Consider the following 22,840-nt stretch of genomic DNA (forward strand, 5'->3'; position numbering starts at 1 on the left):
CATGATGCTGTTACAACCGTTCTAGGATGAAGGGGAAGGATGAATTTATTAGTTTTCGGTAAGGGGCCCTGTACCGGAAACTGAGTCGAAGTTACAAGCGACAACAGTTATTACATAATGTTCAAATGTGTGTGAAATCTTATGGGACTTTACTGCTAAGATCATCAGTCCCTAAGCTTACACACTGCTTAACCTAAATAAAAAGGACAAACACACACGCCCATGCCCAAGGCAGGACTCGAACCTCCGCCGGCACCAGCCGAGCAGTTATTACAACTCAGACGGAATACATGTACTGGTACTGTTGTTGTTCTAATGTTCTAACGTGTGAATTCCTAAGGTACCAAACAGCTGAGATCATTGGTCCCTAGACTTACACACTACTTGAACTAACTTACGCTAAGTGCAACACACACACACACCCATGCCCGAAGGAGGACTCGAACCTCTGGCGGGAGGGGTCGCGCAGTTCGTGACATAGCGCCTTTAGCCGCGCGGTCACTCTGAGTGACACTGTTGTTGTTAAGACTGTAGGGTAGTATGGACAAAACCAAGAAAAAATGTCTAGTAAATATGGGCTGTATACATGGGCTCCAAAATGCATACCTCAGCAGCTATGAGCACTTGTTCATCTTCGCTACTGTGGAACACATCTCCTCTACTGAATAAACGTTCATAGCTCTTAATGTATGCATTTTAGGGCTTATGTTTACTAGACCTTTTTTCTGCATTTTATCCATACTGCCACCTCTTAGCAACAGCATTACCAATACATGTATTCCACTGTCGGAGGTATCAGAGCGATTTTCGCTTGTAACTTTCGACTAGTTCGTTTTCATGACAGGAATCGTTACCTCAAATTGATATATTTATCTGTCTCCGTCATCCCTGAAAGTTTGTAATATTACCATGGAATCGTTCTATATATACATACATTTACAGGCACCGGCGCCTATAACTTCGACAGTCTGTAGCGTCGTTGGATGACGCGTCCGGAAAGGAGTTCCTAAGTAAAATATGATCTACTAGGTTCCTTCTGCAACCTCTAGAAATGTGTTACATGAATGTGAAGTACCTTGTATTTCCTTATGTAAAGAAAATTGATGGCGTTACGACCTAATACCTGCGGTTGCGCTTAACTGATAATCCTTGTCTAATGCAAGCATGTCGTACGCTTCATGATATGCATGCTGCGCGTACGGTGTTCCAGTTTTAATGTCCAGTAATATACTTTCATTTCGAGAAGATGCCTGCGTCGTTGCTGTCCTAGAATTTGTTCCCGCTTTGTGGCGCTGCAAGTAGCCCGTGAGTCACGTTATTCTGCGCAGAAACGTGAGACTGTCACGTCGCCAAAATTGCGCCCGCGTCCGAAGAAAAATGGGTGAGTCATCGCGAGTGGGAGCGCGGATTTCCGGCTATCTGACTGTACCAGCGAGGCCTCACAGCTTCCTGTCGGCAGCAGCGGCTGCACGTTTCCAATAAGGCCCGCCGGTCGAGAGCCAGCGCTGCAAAGAGAGCCCGTCCGCCGGAAGCTCTCAGCAGCGCCGACCGCCGGATGGCTGGCTGGCGTTCGGCCGCCTTGCGAAACAGCCGCGGGCGGGGTTCGCACGTCGCCTCGCTCACGTCGGGTCCAGACCCGCCCTCTCTCGTCCCTCGTTAGGATCCGTTACGGCATTAGCCGCGTCCTGCTCGTTGTGGTCCATTCAGCTCCGAGACTCCCCCGATTACGCCGTTTCCGGTTAATAGTGATATCATGATGAGAGGCTCGCAAATGGTTATTTTGGAGCGCCCTGCTAAACTAGAATATCCTTACTGCGTTGATGTTCGTATCAGACACGTAGAAGGATTTTACTATTGAGTCGAAGAGTGAGTTAATCCGTGTGTCGGCTATTGTGTGTGTGTGTGTGTGTGTGTGTGTGTGTGTGTGTGTGTGTGGTTGGCTGAGCAACATGCTATTTCCGCGCTGCGCCTCTCTGCTCGTCAGGTGGCTACGCACTGAGGTGACAATAGTCATGGGATAGTGATATACACATACTCAGACGGCTGTAGAATCGCATAGCCGGCCGGAGTGGCCGAGCGGTTCTAGGCGCTACAGTCTGGAACCGTGCGACCGCTACGGTTGCAGGTTCAGATCCTGCCTCGGACATGGATGTGTGTGATGTCCTTAGGTTAGTTAGGTTTAAATAGTTCTAAGTTCTAGGGGACTGATGACCTCAGAAGTTAAGTCCCATAGTGCTCAAAAATGTTCAAATGTGTGTGAAATCTTATGGCACTTAACTGCTAAGGTCATCAGTCCCTAAGCTTACACACTACTTACCCTAAATTATCCTAAGGACAAACACACACACCCATGCCCGAGGGAGGACGCGAACCTCCGCCGGGACCAGCCGCACAGTCCATGACTGCAGCGCCCTAGACCGCTCGGCTAATACAGCGCGGCCAAGTCCCATAGTGCACAGAGCCATTTTTTAGTATCGCATACACAAGGTTTAAAAGGGCAGTGCATTGACGCATCTGTCATTTGTATTCAGGCGATTCGTGTGACAAAGTCTCAAATGTGATTAAGGACGCACGACGGGAATTAACAGAGTTTCCACGCGGAATGGTAGTTGCAGCTATACCCATAGAATATCCAATATCGGAAAACATTAGGGAATCCAATATTCCGAGATCCACAGTGTCAATAGTGCGCCGAGAATACCAAATCTGAGGCATTACCTCTGACCACGGACAACGTGGCGGCCGACGGTCTGCAGTTAACGACCGAGAGCAGCGTCGTTTCCTTAGAGTTGTGATTGCTAACAGACACCAACACTGTCTGAAATTACCGCAGAAATCACTGTGCGACATACGACGAACGTATCCGTTAAGACAGTGCGGTGAAATTTCGCCTTAATGGACTGTGCCAGCAGACGACCGACTCGAGTGCCTATGCTAGCAGCACGACATCCCCTGCAACCCCTTTCCTGGGCCTCTGTTCATGTCGATTGGACCCCAGAAGACTGAACAAGCGTGATCTGGCCGAATGAGCCCCGATTTGAGGTGGTAAGAGTTATGGTAGTGTTCCAGTGTGGCACATATCCTACGAAGTATTGGACCCAAGTTGTCAACAAGGCACTGTGCAAGTTGGTGGTGGTCCTAAAATGGTGTGGACTCTGTTTGAACGCAATGGAATGGGCCCTTTGGCCCAACTGAACCGATCATTGACTGTAAATGGTTATGTATTCGTGAAGTTCATGCTCTCAAACAAGGATGGAATTTTCAACTTGCCATACTTGTTCGCGATTGTTTTGAAGAACTTTCAGGACAGTTGGGCGACTGATTTGACCGCCCAAATCGCCTGACGTGAATCCCATCGAACATAATCGAGATGTTAGTTCGTGCACAAAACGCTGCACCAGCAACACGTCGGCAGTTGTACGAGGTGCATTCAAGTTCTAAGGCCTCCGATTTTTTTTCTAATTAACTACTCACCCGAAATCGATGAAACTGGCGTTACATCTCGACGTAATCGCCCTGCAGACGTACACATTTTTCACAACGCTGACGCCATGATTCCATGGCAGCGGCGAAGGCTTCTTCAGGAGTCTGTTTTGACCACTGGAAAATCGCTGAGGAAACAGCAGCACGCTGGTGAATGTGCGGCCACGGAGAGTGTCTTTCATTGTTGGAAAAAGCCAAAAGTCACTAGGAGCTAGGTCAGGTGAGTAGGGAGCATGAGGAATCACTTCAAAGTTGTTATCATGAAGGAACTGTTGCGTAACGTTAGCTCGATGTGTGGGTGCGTTGTCTTGGTGAAACAGCACACGCGCAGCCCTTCCCGGACGTTTTTGTTGCAGCGCAGGAAGGAATTTGTTCTTCAAAACATTTTCGTAGGATGCACCTGTTACCGTAGTGCTCTTTGGAACGCAATGGGTAAGGATTACGCCCTCGCTGTCCCAGAACATGGACACCATCATTTTTTCAGTACTGGCGGTTACCCGAAATTTTTTTGGTGGCGGTGAATCTGTGTGCTTCCATTGAGCTGACTGGCGCTTTGTTTCTGGATTGAAAAATGGCATCCACGTCTCATCCATTGTCACAACCGACGAAAAGAAAGTCCCATTCATGCTGTCGTTGCGTGTCAACATTGCTTGGCAACATGCCACACGGGCAGCCATGTGGTCGTCCGTCAGCATTCGTGGCACCCACCTGGATGACACTTTTCGCATTTTCAGGTCGTCATGCAGAATTGTGTGCACAGATCCCACAGAATTGCCAACTCTGGAGGCGATCTGTTCAACAGTCATTTGGCGATCCCCTAAAACAATTCTCTCCACTTTCTCGATCATGTCGTCAGACCGGCTTGTGCGAGCCCGAGGTTGTTTCGGTTTGTTGTCACATGATGTTCTGCCTTCATTAAACTGTCGCACCTACGAACGCACTTTCGACACATCCATAACTCCATCACTACATGTCTCCTTCAACTGTCGATGAATTTCAATTGGTTTCACACCACGCAAATTCAGAAAACGAATGATTGCACGCTGTTCAAGTAAGGAAAACGTCGCAATTTTAAGTATTTAAAACAGTTCTCATTCTCGCCGCTGGCGGTGAAATTCCATCTGCCGTACGGTGCTGCCATCTCTGGGACGTATTGACAATGAACGCGGCCTCATTTTAAAACAATGCGCATGTTGCTATCTCTTTCCAGTCCGGAGAAAAAAATCGGAGGCCTTAGAACTTGAATGCACCTCGTATAGAGGCAGCATGGCTCCATACTTCTGCAGGGTACTTCCAACGACTTCGTGAGACCACGCCCCGTGCAGTTGCTGCACTACGCCGAGCTAAAGGAGAACCGACACAGTATTATGAGTTATCTCATGACTTTTGTCTCCTCAGCGTAGGTCTAGCGGAGGCTGTGTCCGGGGAAAGAGATGCTGTTCAGCCAGTAGGTGATGAGCTGGTTCTTGTGCGTTGTGGTCATCGCCTACATCGTAGCTACAAATCCCGTCATGTCCCATGTTCTCCCATTCTTCTGGCAGATAACGTTCTACAAATACTACGAAAAAGTAGCACCTTTCATGAGCTGTACTAGCGGAAGCCTTGCATTCCGGTCGAATTCCGACTGGCTAATGCCTAATGCCTAATTATTTCTTGGGGCGTTTAGGAGCTCTTGTATTCAGGGAGTCGGCAGGCAATCTTGTGAGGCGTAATAGTATAAGGGGCAATCAAAAGAAAACGAGACATATTGAATAAAGGAAATAAAGTGTTTATTGTCTCAGTTATAATCACCATAGATTTTAATACATTTACCCCACTGCGAGACAAGACGGTCAGTGCCTTCGTGGAAAAAAAAGTTTGTTGTTGCCTACGAAATTATGATTGTACAACACGGGCACCTCTTCGCCCAAAGCAAATCTACGACCACGGAAATCTTTCTTCAGGGCTCCAAAAAATTGGAAATCGAGTGGGGAGATATCGGAATTGTATGCTGGATGTGTAAGAGCTCCCCAGCGTAGCTTCTACAGTGTACTCGAAACAAGCTTGGCAACATGTGGGCAGCACATACATGTTTACTGTTTCGATATCAAATTAATATATCTCTAAATTAATGATTGAATAACACTCAATCGATAAAATAAGTTTATGTGCCTCCTGAAATATATTTATTAGGGCATCACGTGTTTGAACGCGTCTGGTGGGATACGAGAACCCACAAATAGTTACTTACATGTAATAAGGAACTGATTTACATAACATCAGCCGCACCCCTAACTTTCAAGGAAAGTACAAACATGTTCATCTTCTGACTACAGACACCATGTCATACTGAGTCAGTGGATAGGGCAGCACTGTGTGGTGGATCCTCATTTCCCCATGGACAGATAGAGTGGAGGGGGAAATGGACAGATAAAAGGGAGGAGCAGGAGTAGGAGGAGGAGGAGAAGGCAGAATGAGGAGAGGAGGGGATGACAGGAGGGTGGAAGGGGTGGTCAGAGAGAGGAGAAAAATGATATGGACTGAGAGGGAAGGCGAATATGCACAGCGAGAGAGCAGCGATGGACAGATAGAGATGGGAAGTCGAGATGGACAGAGAGGAAATGGAGAGGGGGTAAGAGTAGCTGGTCAGAGAGAGGGAGAGGAGGATATGGATGGAGAGTGGTGGGAGGAGGGAGTGTACAGGGAGAAAGAGTAAGGAGAGGTAATGGACAGAGATGGAGGAGGAGGAGGAGAAGATAGGGGGAAGTAGGAGATGGACTGAAAGATGGGGGAGAAGATGGACAGAGAGAGAGAGGGAATACATGATGGACAAAGAGAAGGGAAGGAGATGAACTAAGTGGTTGGGGACGATGAGAGGAAAAGATTGAGGCAGGAGAAGGAGGTGGTTAGTTAGAGTGGGAGGGGGAATAAACAGAGGGAAGTAGGAGGAGATGGTCAGAATGAGGGGAGCGGAAGAGTTCGACAGTGTTCAACAGAGATGGGCAGGGAGAGGCGAAGGTGGAGATGAACAGAAATGGGAGGAATAGATAGTCAAGAGGAGGGAGATGGACGAACAGAGGACGGGAGAACAAGATGTGTACAGTATGTACATGGACAGAGAGAATGGGGAGGGGGAGATGGACAGAGACGGTGAAAGATGTGATAAACGGAGTGAGGGGAAGAAAGAGGTGGACAGTAAGGGGAAGGAGGAGAATGGGAATACATAAACATCCAGGCAGTCCTGGGTATTCAGCTAGTAGAATTACAGAATTCCATTTATAATAAGATATGTACGCTGATTATTTGTTATTTTAGTGTCCTTTGAATTTTGGTCTTTAAAAAGTTTGGAGAATTATATCGGTTATGAAATTATTATATGTAAAATAGTCATTTTTAAGCAAAAATAAATGTTTAAATTGATAATAAGCGGTTGTAACTTTAACTTGCCAGTCATCTCATCGAGGCTTTCAAAAAGAAATCAGTCAAGTTGTACCTTGCTGAAGTGTCGCCGCGGACTCACGGATTCAACTGCTCTCAGCCTTAAGCCGTCATGACTTGTGATGTCCAATTATACCAGCCACTCAGTGGCGTGCTTTTTAAAAAATCAGTCATGCAGTATTCAGATACGCCCAGAGAACGTTCAGTTTCCTCATAACATACTAATTCTGTACGGATAACGGAAATAAGTAGCTAATTTAACTAAACCAAAAGCGGACATCAAAAGAATTCACGTATGTAATTGTAACCTATGCTACCTTGAATTGCAGAAACTGATTTTGTAGTGGCCTACACATGTTGAATATTTATTGACCTTACTAGTTTGTCAAACCTTTAATTTACTGAAGCGACCCTCACGCCATCGATAATATAGTCAGTTGGCGGCGCAATTTTACAAATTTAATGTCGAAAACCCATAATAAAGCACATTTCGCAGTTGTATCAACTATAGTTTGCACGAAATCAGAAAAAAACAACGAAAAAGAGGAAATGGGTACAAGACTGGCTGAAAAAAGGAGGGACTACAACGAGAACAACGGGCACGAAAAATTTCACAAACCATCCTCGGATGAGTCCTGCATTCTACGAAAAATATGATGTGACATAAAATAGCATCCAGTGGATCGCGCAGATGACGAACACTGTCCTATAGTACGTTATGCGACACCTGCTCGACCTGTTGACGTAGTTCTGTAAGAGTTGATGGTTCACAAGTGGCACTAGTCACTTCTCGTCCCATCACATCCCGGACTTAAGTCCGGAGATCGTGCTTGCCAGCGTATTTGCTGCACGCCTTTCAGAGCACGTTGATTTTCACGGGCAGTGTGTAGGCGAGCATTATCCAGTTGGAACAACACATACTTTTCTGTTGTTAGAATGGCAAAAGAATGGGTCTAACTACATTCTGTAGTTACCGAGTGCTGATTAGCGCCCCTCCAGAAACACCAAAGGTGAACAGGTGCTGTAGCTTGTCGCACTCCAGACCATGAGGCCTGGGATGGGCCAGTGAATCTTGGACGAATGCATTCTACGAGACAGAGCTCAGGATGTCCTTTTCGTACGCACAAACGACAATCACTTACGTGATTGCAGAATCTGCTTTCACTGCTCAAGACCACGGTGTGCAATTCCATCTTCCGAATAGTCCTCTGGCAGTAGCAGTCGAAACGTGCACATTGATGCTGTGGTGTGAGTGAAAGACGGGCTAGAGGCGTGGGTGCCGATAGTCTCACTGCTAATAACGGGTGCCAACAGATCGTATTGACAGTTCTGGTCTCACAAACCCTATTACCTGTGCTGTGTTAGCTGCACGATCTGCCAGTGCTGCCCTTGAAATACGATCATCATGGCGGGCGCCTGTGCTGCGTGGAGGTCCAGAATCTCACCTACGGGTGTGAGATTGTTCACTGATACCAGAATTGTTGCACAACTTATGCAGAAAACATGATTGACAATTCTCCGAAAGTACCATCTGATCACTCGGAGGCCACAATTTGATCCCTTTGTGAGTTGCCTATAGGATACACGAGTGCATGGTTGCCTGCTTGCTTCAAATGTTTGCACCACACTGAGCCAGCCTGCGAGCATTCCATATTAAAGGGTAGACACATATAGCGCTCTGGTAGCTCTACCACTACGCTATCTGTTGGCGGACGGAATTGAAATATGTTATCAGTACATCTACTATCCCCCAGGTGGTATATGCAGTCATTGGACCAAAATCACGTCGTCTTTCCAGGTGTACATTTTTTTTCTTCCGACAGTATATACTGAGGGTTCGACAATATTGCTGAATGTGTGAGGCCACCTCTAGTCATTTTCTGCGGCAGTGCTAGAGTGGTTCATGGTGTGGGTTCCTGTAGTCATGTCCTAGTTCATAAACCACGGGCAACGTATGAGTGGCCAAGTATGTGGTCCCGACAGTCGGGATACCAGTTACTTTGGAATAAGACTGGGCACCTCGGACATATTCTGAGTCGTGGTCACCTTTGTGCTCATATGGCAAATACTACCAAATCCACCGGTTAGTCCCTCAACCGTTAGGTGTAAACCTCAATGGGACTCGGGGCAAGTAAGGCTAGCAACCTGCTTCCCTGGTACTTTAAATATGATGCTGTCAACAATCAGAGCAAAATGCCTCGGACCTTAGGGACTCCTAAGATACGACTTGGCAAACAAATGGTAATGAGATGGGGAGCTATTAATATCAATGGGGACTACTCTGGGAAGAAGGTAGAGCTGGCAGAGGGTGCAAGTAAGATGGGGCTGGACGTTTTAGCTGTTAGTGTCATTCGGGTAAGGTGTGAGAAAGAAGAGGAAGTGGGAGAATACAAGGTCTACCTGTCAGGAGTCAAAGCAGGAAAAGCACAATGGGGTGTAGGGCTTTACATCAGGAAAGAAATGGAATCCAGCGTAGTTTCAATAAGGTATGTAAACGAACGACTGATGTGGATAGATTTGACAGTGTCTAGCAAGAAAATTAGGATTGTGTCAGTATATTGTCAGTGAAGGGACAGATCAAGGTAAGATGGATAGTTTTTATGAGGCACTCAGTGATGTAGTTGTTAGAATAAAGGACAAGGACAGTGTTCTGCTCATGGGTGATTTTAATGCCAGGATTGGAAATAGAACAGAAGGGTATGAAAAGGTTATGGGTAAATTTGGAGAGAACATGGAGGCCAACAGGAACGGGAAACAACTCTTGGATTTCTGTGCCAGTATGGGCTTAGTAATCACAAACTCCTTTTTTTAAACATAAGGACATTCACCTGTATACTTAGGAAGGCAGGGGAACCAGATCTGTCATTGACTATGTAATAACAGATCAGGAACTCAGGAAGGCTGTGAGGGACACACGTGTATTCAGGGGATTCTTTGATGACACTGATCATTATTTAATCTGCAGTGAAATTTGGATTGTGAGGCCGAAAGTGCAGGAGGTCAGGTCCATATGTAGGAGGATAAGAGTGGAGAAACTTCAGGATAAGGAAACCAGGCACAAGTACATAACAGCGATCTCAGAAAGGTACCAGTTAGTTGAATGTAGTCAATTACAGTCATTGGAAAAGGAATGGACAAGGTACAGGTACACAGTACTAGAAGTGGCTAAAGAATGTCTTGGAACAGTAGTGTGTAAAAGTAGGATGAAGCAAACAGCTTGGTGGAATGACACAGTCAAGGCAGCCTGTAAAAGGAAAAAGAAGGCGTATCAAAAATGGCTACATACAAGAACTCAGGTAGACAGAGAAAGTTATGTTGAAGAAAGAAACAAAGCCAAACAGATAATTGCAGCATCCAAGAAGAAATCTTGGGAAGACTTTGGAAACAGGTTGGAGACTATGGGTCAAGCTGCTGGAAAACCATTCTGGAGTGTAATTAGCAGTCTTCGAGAGGGAGGTAAGAAGGAAATGATAAGTATTTTGGACAGGTCAGAAAAACTGCTGGTGAATCCTGTGGATGCCTTGGGCAGATGGAGAGAATATTTTGAAGAGTTGCTCAATGTAGGTGAAAATACGATCAGTAATGTTTCAGATTTCGAGGTAGAATGGGATAGGAATGATGATGGAAATAGGATCACATTTGAGGAAGTGGAGAAAATGGTCAATAGTTTGCAGTGCAATAAAGCAGCTGGGGTGGATGAAATTAAGTCGGAACTCATCAAATACTGTGGAATGTCAGGTCTTAAATGGCTACACAGGATAATTGAAATGGGACAGGTTCCATAAGACTGGACAAAAGCAGTAATCACACCAATCTTTAAACATAAAAACAGAAAAGATTGTAACAACTACAGAGGTATCTCTTTATCAGCGTTGTGGGTAAAATCTTCTCAGGTTTTGTTGAAAGGAAAGTGCGAGTATTAGTTGAGGACCAATTGGATGAAAATCAGTGTGGGTTTAGGCCTCTTAGAGGTTGTCAGGACCAGATCTTTAGCTTGCGGCGAATAATGGAGAAGTGTTATGACTGGAACAGGGAATTGTATCTATGCTTTATAGATCTAGAAAAGGTATATGACCGGGTTCCTAGGAGGAAGTTATTGTCTGTTCTACGAGATTATGGAATAGGAGGCAAACTTTTGCATGCAATTAAAGGTCTTTACATGGATAGGCAGCAGTTAGAGTTGACGGTAAACTGAGTTCATGGTTCAGAGTAGTTTAAGGGGTAAGACAAGGCTGCAACCTCTCTCCACTGTTGTTCATATTATTTATGGCTCATATGTTGAAAACAATAGACTGGCTGGGTGAGATTAAGATATGTGAACACAAAATAAGCAGTATTGCATATGCGGGTGACTTAGTTGTGATGGCAGATTCGATTGAAAGTTTGCAAAGTAATATTTCAGAGCTAAATCAGAAATGTAAGGAGTATGGTATGAAGATTAGCATCTCCAAAACGAAAGTAATGTCAGTGGGAAAGAAATATAAACGGATTGAGTGCCAAACAGGAGGAACAAAGTTAGAACAGGTGGATGGTTTCAAGTACTTAGGATGCATATTCTCACAGGACATAGTGAAAAAACTGGAAGCGAGGTGTAGCAAAGCTAATGCAGTGAGCGCTCAGCTACGATCTACTCTCTTCTGCAAGAAGGAAGTCAGTACCAAGACTAAGTTATCTGTGCACCGTTCAATCTTTCGGCCAACTTTGTTGTATGGGAGCGAAAGCTGGGTGGATTCAGGTTACCTTATCAACAAGGTTGAGGTTACGGATATGAAAGTAGCTAGGATGATTGCAGATACTAGTAAATGGGAACAATGGCAGGAGGGTGTCCACAATGAGGAAATCAAAGAAAAATTGGGAATGAACTCTATAGATGTAGCAGTTAGGGCGAACAGGCTTAGATGGTGGGGTCGTGTTACACGCACGGGAGAAGCAAGGTTACCCAAGAGACTCATGGGCTCAGCAGTAGAGGGTAGGAGGAGTCGGGGCAGACCAAGGAGAAGGTACCTGGATTCGGTTAAGAATGATTTTGAAGTAATAGGTTTAACATCAGAAGAGGCACCAGTGTTAGCACTGAATAGGGGATCATGGAGGAATTTTATAAGGGGGCTATGCTCCAGACTGAACGCTGAAAGGCATAATCAGTCTTAAATGATGATGATGATGATGATGATGATGAGTGCTAGAGTTCTTCCGGGAAAATGGCTGGTTCAAATGGCTCTGAGCACTATGGGACTTAACTTCTGAGGTCATCAGTCCCCTAGAACTTAGTATTACTTAAACCTAATTAACCTAAGGACATCACACACAGCCATGCCCGAGGCAGGATTCGAACCTGCGACCATAGCGGTCGCGCTGCTCCAGACTGTAGCGCCTAGAACCGCTCGGTCACTTCGGCCGGCTCTTCCGGGAAAGTCCAGTTCCCCAAATACGAGCGCTGCTCGCTTTTCAGCTTGCAGACTGTACAGTCCCTGGGTCCTCGGCAAGTACGGGACGTGCCCAGCTGAGCACGGAGCGTCAGATTGGCGCCGTTCGCTGCAGCAGCAGCAGCAGCAGCAGCAGGCAAGAGGAGGCGCGCATCCCCGGGGACGCGACGCCAATTAGTGGCAGCCGGGACGTGGCCGCTCCCCCTGCTGACGCACCCGCACGCTTCTCACCCCGCGGCAGCGCGCCCGTAATGGGCAATTTGTCCCCCAATCAGCGCCTTGTGCATATCCGACCTCCTCACCTGCCGCTTCTCACGACGATGGCGTACATTTTACTTCCGACGAACCTAAAATACCATCTCCTGAGTGATGCACCTAATCATTTGAAAACGCTACTAATTACTTACAAAAGTATTGTGTGACTGTTTGATCTTATACCACATGGACACCTGTCACCGCAGCTGAAACCAATCGATTCGTGACGAAGGATATGGGAAAGTCGGGTAGCGTCGGACGTTGGGTTGTATCGGACAACAGCTGTTTCTAAGCTCTAGAGCTAGTGACAGCACCTGCCTCGTCACTGCAATGTGAACTATGGAGGAATAAGACAACAATTTACCTGTTCCTAGGAAGCTTTTCGGTGCACGAACTTAACTTTGAGTGGTTTTGTTTGCGTGTAACTAACATTACTTTTTTGTTACGGTGGCATGTTGAAAGGCAATACCTCCGAATTTTTTATGTGAAAGTTCATGAAGTTTATAAATAAAGCGATTATTAACATCCTAAATGTTTATTCTTCTTGCCTCTATATTTATTTCTCAAAATAGTCATCCTGGCGACGAACACGTTTCTCCCAACAAGAGACCAATTTGTTGACACCTGTTTGCAGCATTCGTGTTCTACTGAAGGAGAGGGTGCTCCATATGTGGACGAAATGATTGAAGTCGAAACTCGATTACAATACGCTGTTCCTCACGCACCGACGTAATTACGTTACACACCCGGAAGGTACACGCCGCATTTGGGAGCTTTCTAGCACATCTATTGACATGAGGAATGAAGACGTAGAACGTCAATAGCGTTTGTTTTATTTAAAAAGCTTCAAGAGTTTCCACATAAAAACTTTGGTGGCTCAGTTCTCAGCCCGCCCTCGTATATCTTTAGATACAGCTGATATTATTGTATACGTTGCAGGCTGTGACAGTCTATAGTCCAAGCAAACAACCAAGCAGTTTCGGTTTCTACCGAAGAAAATAGGCAGCATAAAAACAACTTTTTATGATTTTTTCCTTAAGATGGAAAGATAAAGAACTCAAGACATAAGTAGGTTGAACATAATATGCAGGAAGCCGGAGAAAAAGTCCTTGAAATGACAGTTGGGGAAGCGAATGAGAATAATTTAGAGCCAAGAAATACACGACGTGATACACTGAAAGCTTTCCGGCAAAAGAAAGAAGTGGTCGTGAAACCTGTTTTAGGAAATAATAAGTTTTTCATGAAAACATTCAATGATGAACAGAGGACAATATTGTACAATGACGTTAAAAATTTAGATAGCCTTCTAATACCTTTCGGTAAATATGATTTCTTAAATCTTGTCCACAGATATTTTAACAAGACAGAAATGCAAGCAGGTGAAGGTCTGTTGGTGCCTCTGTGATGTATCTGAGTAAAGATGGAGGCGATTCGTCTGTTCGCTCTTCAGTTTACAGAAAAGTCGTAGTGGCGTGACAGTCCATTCTAGTGGAAAAACCTTAAAGTTAGGAAGAAAGGAAAATTAGCGTCTAAGGTCTCGTCGACGACTGTCCTCTCTTCCGTATGCCCAGATCAAGTACGTCATTCTATGTCTCCAGCCAAACTATTCTCTACTATCACACAGTTTTTTTATCTTCTCTAAAATTTGCGCAGCTCCCACGTGCCAATGAACAAGGCTCTACGAAATGGTGGCCAATAATATTTTTGCTAACAAGGCAACAGTCTCCCCTCTTAGCAAAAATTTTCCAATATTAACCAATCGAATCACTCCCTTTACACAATTCTTACACAATTCTGAGTTAGGCTCCCCCTCTTCTGCTAAGTTTTCTACTTCAACAATTACACTAGTGTCCACCTTCGCATTTCTCAGAAACTGACGTCCTGATTCACCAGTTTCTGATATTTTTTTAAGATTCACCAACTTTTTAGCCAAGAAGTTGATCACAGCGAGTAAGGCGAAGCTTGAAAGTTGGCCATCGCTTTGGAGAGAGAAAACAATTCCTGCCCAGAATGCAGCTCCGTCACTTTGTAATGTTGTTGCATTAATTTGTTCTGCAACCGGTGCTGATAGACAATAAAAGAGGGTTAAAAGCTGTGAGCTATGTGAGGAAGTTAACATTGCATTACTGAGCGACTGTTTCACCAGGTATCCAGTCTAGCTTACCAAATTCCCAACCAGACTAACATTAATTATAATCTTTTAATAGTCATACGACAACCGGTGATATATATATATATATATATATATATATATATATATATATATATATATATATATATATATATATATATATAAAGAGAATTTAAATAAAAAGAAATAAATCAGTTTATATTTGGAGATTTATTTTAACATTGATCATTGAAATTTCAGCATATTAAACTTGATTCATAACTAAACTGGTGCCTTATTTAGGATTGTGAAAATGTGAGTTTGTAATCTTATGGAACACATCAAATAGCGGCCAAGATTGGGAGACTACATACAACACTGCATTCATAAAATAACACACGAAGAACATTGAAACTTATCCAAGAGGAAATTAACCACAACCAACCGACTCAATTTTCACCCAAAGAAGTTACGTTCGTAGCGCAATCCTGTCCGTCATGAAATTACCACACACTGGTATACTAAATTCATACTAAATCTCTGTGAAATCTTCCCTAAAGAATAGCTGAGGGCTACTTTGATGATTACACCACATGCTTCACTTGGTTTACACAAAGAGTGTAACTCCACAATAATTTTGATAATTGAAATAAATTAGATCGAGAAGCAATTTACAAAAGAAAAACCTCGAACTGGTTACTATCGTCTTACTATTAACCTGATGGGTCAAACAATTGTATAAGCACGTGGTACTGGTCTCACAAAGTACAGCCCACGTGGGTTGAACATAAAGAAACGTTGCTATATTGAAAAATATTGTCAAGACAAGACGTTATAATCTAACGCACATTCGCATTTAAGATTGATGATCTTAGTTAGAGTTACTGATCAATACGTGGTTCCACTTTACTCACAAAGTAGTGACAAAGCAACTAGCAGAAGATAATCTGAACTTCGCACTCGAAATACACTGCGTTGCAATTTAAGGTAACATTAGATATTTTAGAGCTAAACCTGAAATAAAGGTGATTAAATTTTCAGTTAGGCTGAACTTAAGGAATCCATTGTCCTACGGACTTAGCAAATGGTTCAAATGGCTCTGAGCACTATGGGACTTAACTGCTACGGTCATCAGTCCCCCAGAACTTAGAACTACTTAAACCTAACTAACCTAAGGACAGCACACAACACCCAGCCATCACGAGGCAGAGAAAATCCCTGACCCCGCCGGGAATCGAACCCGGGAACCCGGGCGTGGGAAGCGAGAACGCTACCGCACGACCACGAGATGCGGGCCCGGACTTAGCAGATACGCGCTTAGCCGGAGATCTTACCACTTCAGACGCTCGCCGCAGACAGACTGACCTGGGATCCTACCGAGCGTGCTTAACAGATACAAATGGAAGTGACCAGAGAGGCAACTTCCTATACCAACATGACAAGGGACGGAGAGGACCATACTAAGAATAGAAACCTCTCTGCTTTTAGAAAGCGTAGGTACCTGTTCCGACGTTGGTCCTACTGTTCTCTAGCAGACAGGCTTGTCTGCTACCATGAAGCATGCAACTAAAAATACATTTGCTCATTCATCCTCTCACACAGAAGGGAAAGGGGATGACAGTATCTTATCATATACAGTATATAAAAGAAAAAGGATGTAGGTTCCGTATGAGACTGTGTGCCATGAATTACATATAAACTGTGTTTTAAAGTGTAGTAGTGTGACAGATCGTTCTTGTTTATGTGTAAAAGTAACACGTTTCACTGCTCAGTCTCCTCCCAGATAGTCAGAAACACCACAGGAAATTTAGAAGAGGAATTTATGCCGTAAATGACAACAGATTTCAGAAATTAACATGAAAGGAATCCAATAGAGACCTTTCAACTTCTCACGGAATTCCAAGATCTCTGTTTGTTGCTGGTATCTCCCTGCACAGCGTTCTTAGAAGGTGGCCCGTCGGCACAAAAATAAGGTTTTTGAAACGTGGTTTGGTCCGTATTGTACGGCTAGTAAAAACTGAGACTCTTGTGAGCGCAAGTGTTTGTCACGCTACGTTATGTGTCTTCTCTGACTGTAGACCTAGACCCCTTACTGTGCAGGGTGCATTATGCGAAAAACTGCCAGAATGTGGCACTCAGACGCCTGGCCTAACGCAAAACTCCCAGGGTGGCCCGACCAAACGCCAAGTCACTACCCTGGACCTCTGCAAACCAGCCTTCATTAAAGAGTAGGGACAAATATAAAAGTAGGCCGCTTAATCGCAGCCATCACTTACGTTATGTGCTACAAGCCTTATATATTTTATTGGGCTCTGAGCACTATGGGACTTAACTTCTGAGGTCATCAGCCCCTAGAACTTAGAACTACTTAAACCTAACTAACCGAAGGACATCACACACATCCATGTCCGAGGCAGGATTCGAACCTCCGATCGTAGTATATATTTTATTAACTGGTGGAAATATAATTCAGATACTAATAACTGTAAATCAGTTCCACACTTTCTAAAACCATAGATTGCTGTAATTGGAACGGTTCACCCGAAGAAACGCTTCAACCAAGAGTGCACTTATTTGAAATTTTGTAATAGCTCTTCCTGAATTATTACGAAGAAATTTTTTCACTAGCTCTTATGTAAAAGGAAACATGAACGCCACGTCCGAAAGTTGGAGCTTGTGATTACAGTGTATGACTTCTGTAACCTTATCAATGAGACTTATGTTCTCTCCGCATCCATACACTAGGGTGGCACGAAAATTCTCTTCCTGACGGATACCCATTTTTTTAGGTTCAAGATTTTTAGGGAAGATTACAAAAGGGTGAATGAAATTTGCTCTTGCAGACTTACGCACTACAAAAGTCGACGGCGAACATCTATCAGCTTAAGAAGGGACTGCGATTTGTCGTCTTTCTTTGTGCAACACTTTGCTGTTCTTGAACTGAACTGTCAGAAGACCTGTTTCATCTACGTTATAAATACGGTGATCAGCTCAAATCGTTCATCTTTCAATGTTTTAAGGATATCAAAAACCTTTTCTATGTTCAACTTGTTAAACGCTTGTGCTGTAGCCATAGAGGTAGATTCTAACTTCCTAAAGCACTCGGCCAGTTTTTGCCTGCCACTTCGAATCTTTGTTGAATCAATGTAGTATTTTGTTACGCACTGCCAACTGGAATACTAATCACCGCAAGTCGTTCACTGTAATCCGATAAAATCGCTTTTTCATTCCAAAAATATAACTGACTATGTCTAGCTCTTGTTCTTCACTAAACACCGTACTTAAATAACCAATAGGCTTTTCATACTAACTGTACCTCTATTTTTCCCTGGAAAACTTTGTTTTAGCGTATTACGTGGAATACTGAATTGTTTTCCTGCTGCTGGAAAAGGCATGTTATTATTTACTCGTTCAATTGCTTTTTGCATCGCAACAGGGCCTGTTGCTCTGTTTCTCGAACGTATTCTCTTGGCATCTTGAAGCTCTTGCAAACCCTTGCAGAGGAGTAGAATAAAGGATATTACTTTTGGGTATAAAACAATTTTGAATCTTTTAATTTCAGTCGTTATACTACGCATAAAATATGGAATTAGTTAATTCTGATTGGAATAAACAGATTGAAAATGTTCGGAAATAGTGGCCATCCGTTCGGAAAAATGGCCACCTTGGCCGCTTTTCCCGACGTGTAGGATGGCCAATTTTCCCCATCGGACACCACGTCCGTATTATGGTTCATACGCAAAACAGTACAACCGAAGGAAGCGACAGTTCATGGGAGTGTCTTCTGATATATGTGAACATGGAAAACTTTTAGTGAACCCGGAACGCGATAAGGTATCTTTGATTTTCTTGTTTTACAGTATCAGATTTAAAGGCAAGACGTAGGAAGACTGAGCGAATCGCTAGTGTCACAAACTACGTCAACTACGTGTGAGACGTACTGACCAACAATTTTTGTGCATTTGCTGACGATTACGCGGTTTGTAGAGACTGTAGAGAAGTACAGTATGATCTATTTACGTTTTCCTCACAGTGAGCTAAATACAGTTAGAAATATTGGTGATTTCGGAAGTCAGATTCCCTTTGCTCAAACAGTGATAAAAGAGGAAACTAGTGGCTTTGTCGATGTGAATATATTCTTTGACATAAATGTGTGTGTATAAGCGCTAAGACACTATTTATCTGCGAATGCTTGTATCAACTAACTCGAAGAACCCATATAATATTGTTACAGCGGTATTCGTCATTTCCTATCAGAGCCCTACCATAGAATGTATGTGTGATTCCTGACACTGCAACATTGTGCATAGCAGAGGTCGCACAGTTTCTCGATTATTTTGCGTACTCACCCTGGCACTTCTCAAGATTTAGCGAGTACTACTTACTGTTGGAAATCATAAATCCATTTCCGTAACATTACTACAACATAACAAAAAATAATTATTGGATTTATTTGTAGTTCTTGTCTAGCTGAAACCGATTCGGATTATATTCCATCACTCGACTGTTACTATGTAGCAGTGTTTCCACATACGAGTGTTGTTAGAAAGCAATGCATTTGGCCGAGGCCATATAGGTTTCTCCTGCGAACATTGGAAATCTCCCTGGCGCTAGCGAATGAGGACACGTGCGGCAAACTTCAGTAGCGGACGCAGGAAGTTAGCGAGGAGGCTACGCCAACGTCCCCTTCTCTGTGACTCGGGCCACCCGGCGCTGCGTACCAAACTAGAACTCAACTTGCTTAACGACGCCCGCTCCACCAGTTCGCAACCTCCTGAAATTGCCATTAATCATTTAAAGGCCGACGTAGGAGCGTAGGCCTGTAGATGAGGTCATTCGAGCTACAGTCCTTCGCTCGTGGTCGAGTGGCTAGCGTTGCTGCCTCCCGGGTTCGATTCCCGGCCGGGATGCCGATTTTCTCTGCCCAGGGACTGGGTGTTTGTGTTGCGCTCATCATTTCATCATTATCATCATCTTCATTCGTGACAGTGGCTGTATTAGATAGTGAAGAAAAATTGGACTATGTAAAAATTGCAGCTTTGTATGGGCGCTAATGAACGCGCCGTTGAGTGCCCCACAAGCCAAACATCATCACCATCATCATCATCATCATCGAGCTACAGCTAGCCAACCAACGGGGCGCTCAACTGTGTGGTCATCAGCGCCCGTACAAAGTCCCAATTTTGACACAGTCCAATCTAGCCACTGTCACGAATGATGGTGATGAAATGATGAGGACAACACAAACACCCAGTCCCCGGGCAGAGAAAATCCGCATCCTGGCCGAGAATCGAACCCAGGAGCCCGTGATACAGAGGCAGCAACGCTAGCCACTAGACCATGAACTGCAGACATACGGCACTGTGAGGCCTAAGGCTTCTCTGATCTTCCTTGGCTAGGTAGTGACCAAGCAGAGACTGGTGAGCTCTCTACAGAAGCAGGACAAAGTATGTTTCAGCACATTTCGTTAGTGCAGATTGCCTGCATTTAGGGGCAACCCGCACTGCGTGATGTTGCGGTACTCCCGTGGCTAGTAACATTTCCAGGTCTGTCCCCAATATATGTGGTATCAGACTGGGCATCAGCCCCGTCTCATTTCCAGTATCTAGGATGTGAAGGATGAGTTACGACAGTTGATAGTCAACTTGCCGTGGGAAAGAATAAAATGATTTTATGACACCCTTCCTAACCACCCTACCGAATCAGTCCATGGATTTAGACATGAGAAGGTGTAATGTCATACTGCCACTTGAGCTCGTACTGCCAAGTTCTTTGTAAACTTGACACAATTTTGTAATTACTGAAATAACACCACATACCCCACCTCCCAAACAGTGAAGTTTCATTTCGGTTCCTACTCCCCTTCTGGGTGCTTCAGCTTCATTTCCTTTCTTGTCACGCAGTTAATGAGTCTACGGGCGAAGAATAAAAGTAAGGCTGTCAGTGACGGAAGACGTTGAACAACCTAATAAATAACCAGACAGCCCTAAACGAGTTTACACTTTCATAAAACTGCGAAAATGGAATAGAACTTATAGCAGCTGCCTTTACTAGCAATTTTCAGATGTTTTCAGGCGTTTATGATAATTTTAAGAACCTGTTCTAGTTTCATTCTTTGTAATCGAGTGGTAATCCCACGAACACTGAACTTTCTATTAAAAATGGACACATGCCTCCTGCAATGAAGTTTCGTGATATAAAAATACTGTGTGTCAAATCATGATTTGGAATCTTATCTTTAACTTAGCTCTGGAGTTGCAGTTCATCTTCGAATGCAAAAGAGCTCCTACGAGATTTGGAAGACCAGTTATAGACATCGACAGGCTGCAGCTGTTAAGTTGGATTTTGGCGTTCTCGCGTTACTCGTTTGGCAGGGCGCTGTACGGACCACCATAGGCAGAGATACGGGTTCGGGATGCTGTCTGACTCACAGCTGGAATCTGTCAGGAAGTTTCACTTCAGCAGAGTCCATTGTGGCGTAAACGCTCTACAACAAATTCCTGATATTCATTCGAAGCCTTTTATTGCCTATCGCATCATCGCCAAGTTTTACTGTTAACCGATGCTTTACTTAGAGGCTGTTAGACGACCCGCAGCATAAATAAATGTAACGTATTCGCCTATGTATGAGGGGCCATCAAACAGTAATGCAACACATTTTTTCTCGGCCAATTTCAATTGAAAAACAGCAGAATTTGTTGTAGGACATCCTGAAATATTTCCGCTTCAGCCCTATAGTTTCACGAAGTTCCGAAGGTGCCGGCGAGATACATTGCCTACAAAATGGCGTTTGTAACGGAGGTGCTTTCCAACTAGAAAGGTGCACTGTGTTCCTTTTGGCGGAAAACCAGAGCATCGCAGATATTCATAGCCGCTTGCAGAAAGTCCATGGAGGCCCGGCAGCGAACAAATGCACGGTGAGTCGTTGGACGAAACGTGTCTCAGCACTACAACAATGTCTCGCAAACTTGTCTGATCTGCCGCGCGGTGGCCGGTCGCACACATCTGTGACACCTGCAATGCTGGAACGTGCGGACACTCTCTTTCATGGTGGTCGACGGATCAGAGTGAGACAGCTCGCTGCACAATTGGGCGCCTCTGTTTCTATAGGAGCTCACAAAACTTCATTGGACTGGTCTTCCTTATACCACCTACATCCCGGATTTCCGATTTCCGTCTGTTTGCCGCAATGACGGTTGCACTTCGTGGGAAGTAGTACGTAGATGATGGGCAGGTTACTGAAGCAACAAGACGGTGGCTCCGACGCTGACCACTACAGTGGTACCATGCGGACATACAGGCCTCCCAGTATTACGTTGAAAAATAGAATCTTGTAGCCAAAAGAGTTGGGAATAATATGGTGCATTGGAATCCTTAATGAAAGAAACCTGAATTCGGACAAAAATATGTTGCACTAATTATTCAACATTCCTCGTTGAGTGAAAGACCCATTACTCACTGACTTCACTGTTGGTGGCAGTTCACTGGAAACCGAAACATCCCAAAAATGTCTAAAAGTAGCCAGGCGGAGGGAGTTAAAATGTTAAATTAGTTGTAGGAAAATGAGATATAGGGCTGACATTCATTGAAATAACATTAAGGAATGTAATGGTTAATCGAAATTCTTGGCCTTATGACGACCCTATTGTCCTGTTAACAATACTCAAATGTAGTGTTGTCTTTACGTCAGTTTTTTCGAGAGTCTGGTAGCTTCTGTGTAGCAGCGTGGGCTTGGTACGTCTTTGTCTGTCTTCCGTAGCGTCTTAAGGCGTAATCGCCAACCCAAACAATAATATTTGCCTTTAAACACTATAATAAACTATAATGCACTTTCTGACTAATCTTCACCTATTGTTTACCCCATTAAGATTTAGCTTGGCTATATAGCTTCTTCTGACGTACTTAGTAGAAAGACTTTGGGTTGTTGTATTTAGCAACAAAGTATTCGAAGCACTTCTCTGTTCCTCTACATTTATGCTTCCCACTAAACGTAGTAACTGCACCAACCACCGGAACAGGAACTGTGACAAACTCCTGCTTAAAATTAAAGATACTGTTTGCTGTATACGGTCACCACGTCCTGAAAAAACGACTTCTGAAAGTTAACTCTGTTCACTCAACCAGAAACGGTTTTCAAGTTAGTCTTTAATCA

This window comes from Schistocerca cancellata, chromosome 1, assembly GCF_023864275.1.
Source record: "Schistocerca cancellata isolate TAMUIC-IGC-003103 chromosome 1, iqSchCanc2.1, whole genome shotgun sequence".
In the NCBI taxonomy this organism is placed as follows: Eukaryota; Metazoa; Arthropoda; class Insecta; order Orthoptera; family Acrididae; genus Schistocerca; species Schistocerca cancellata.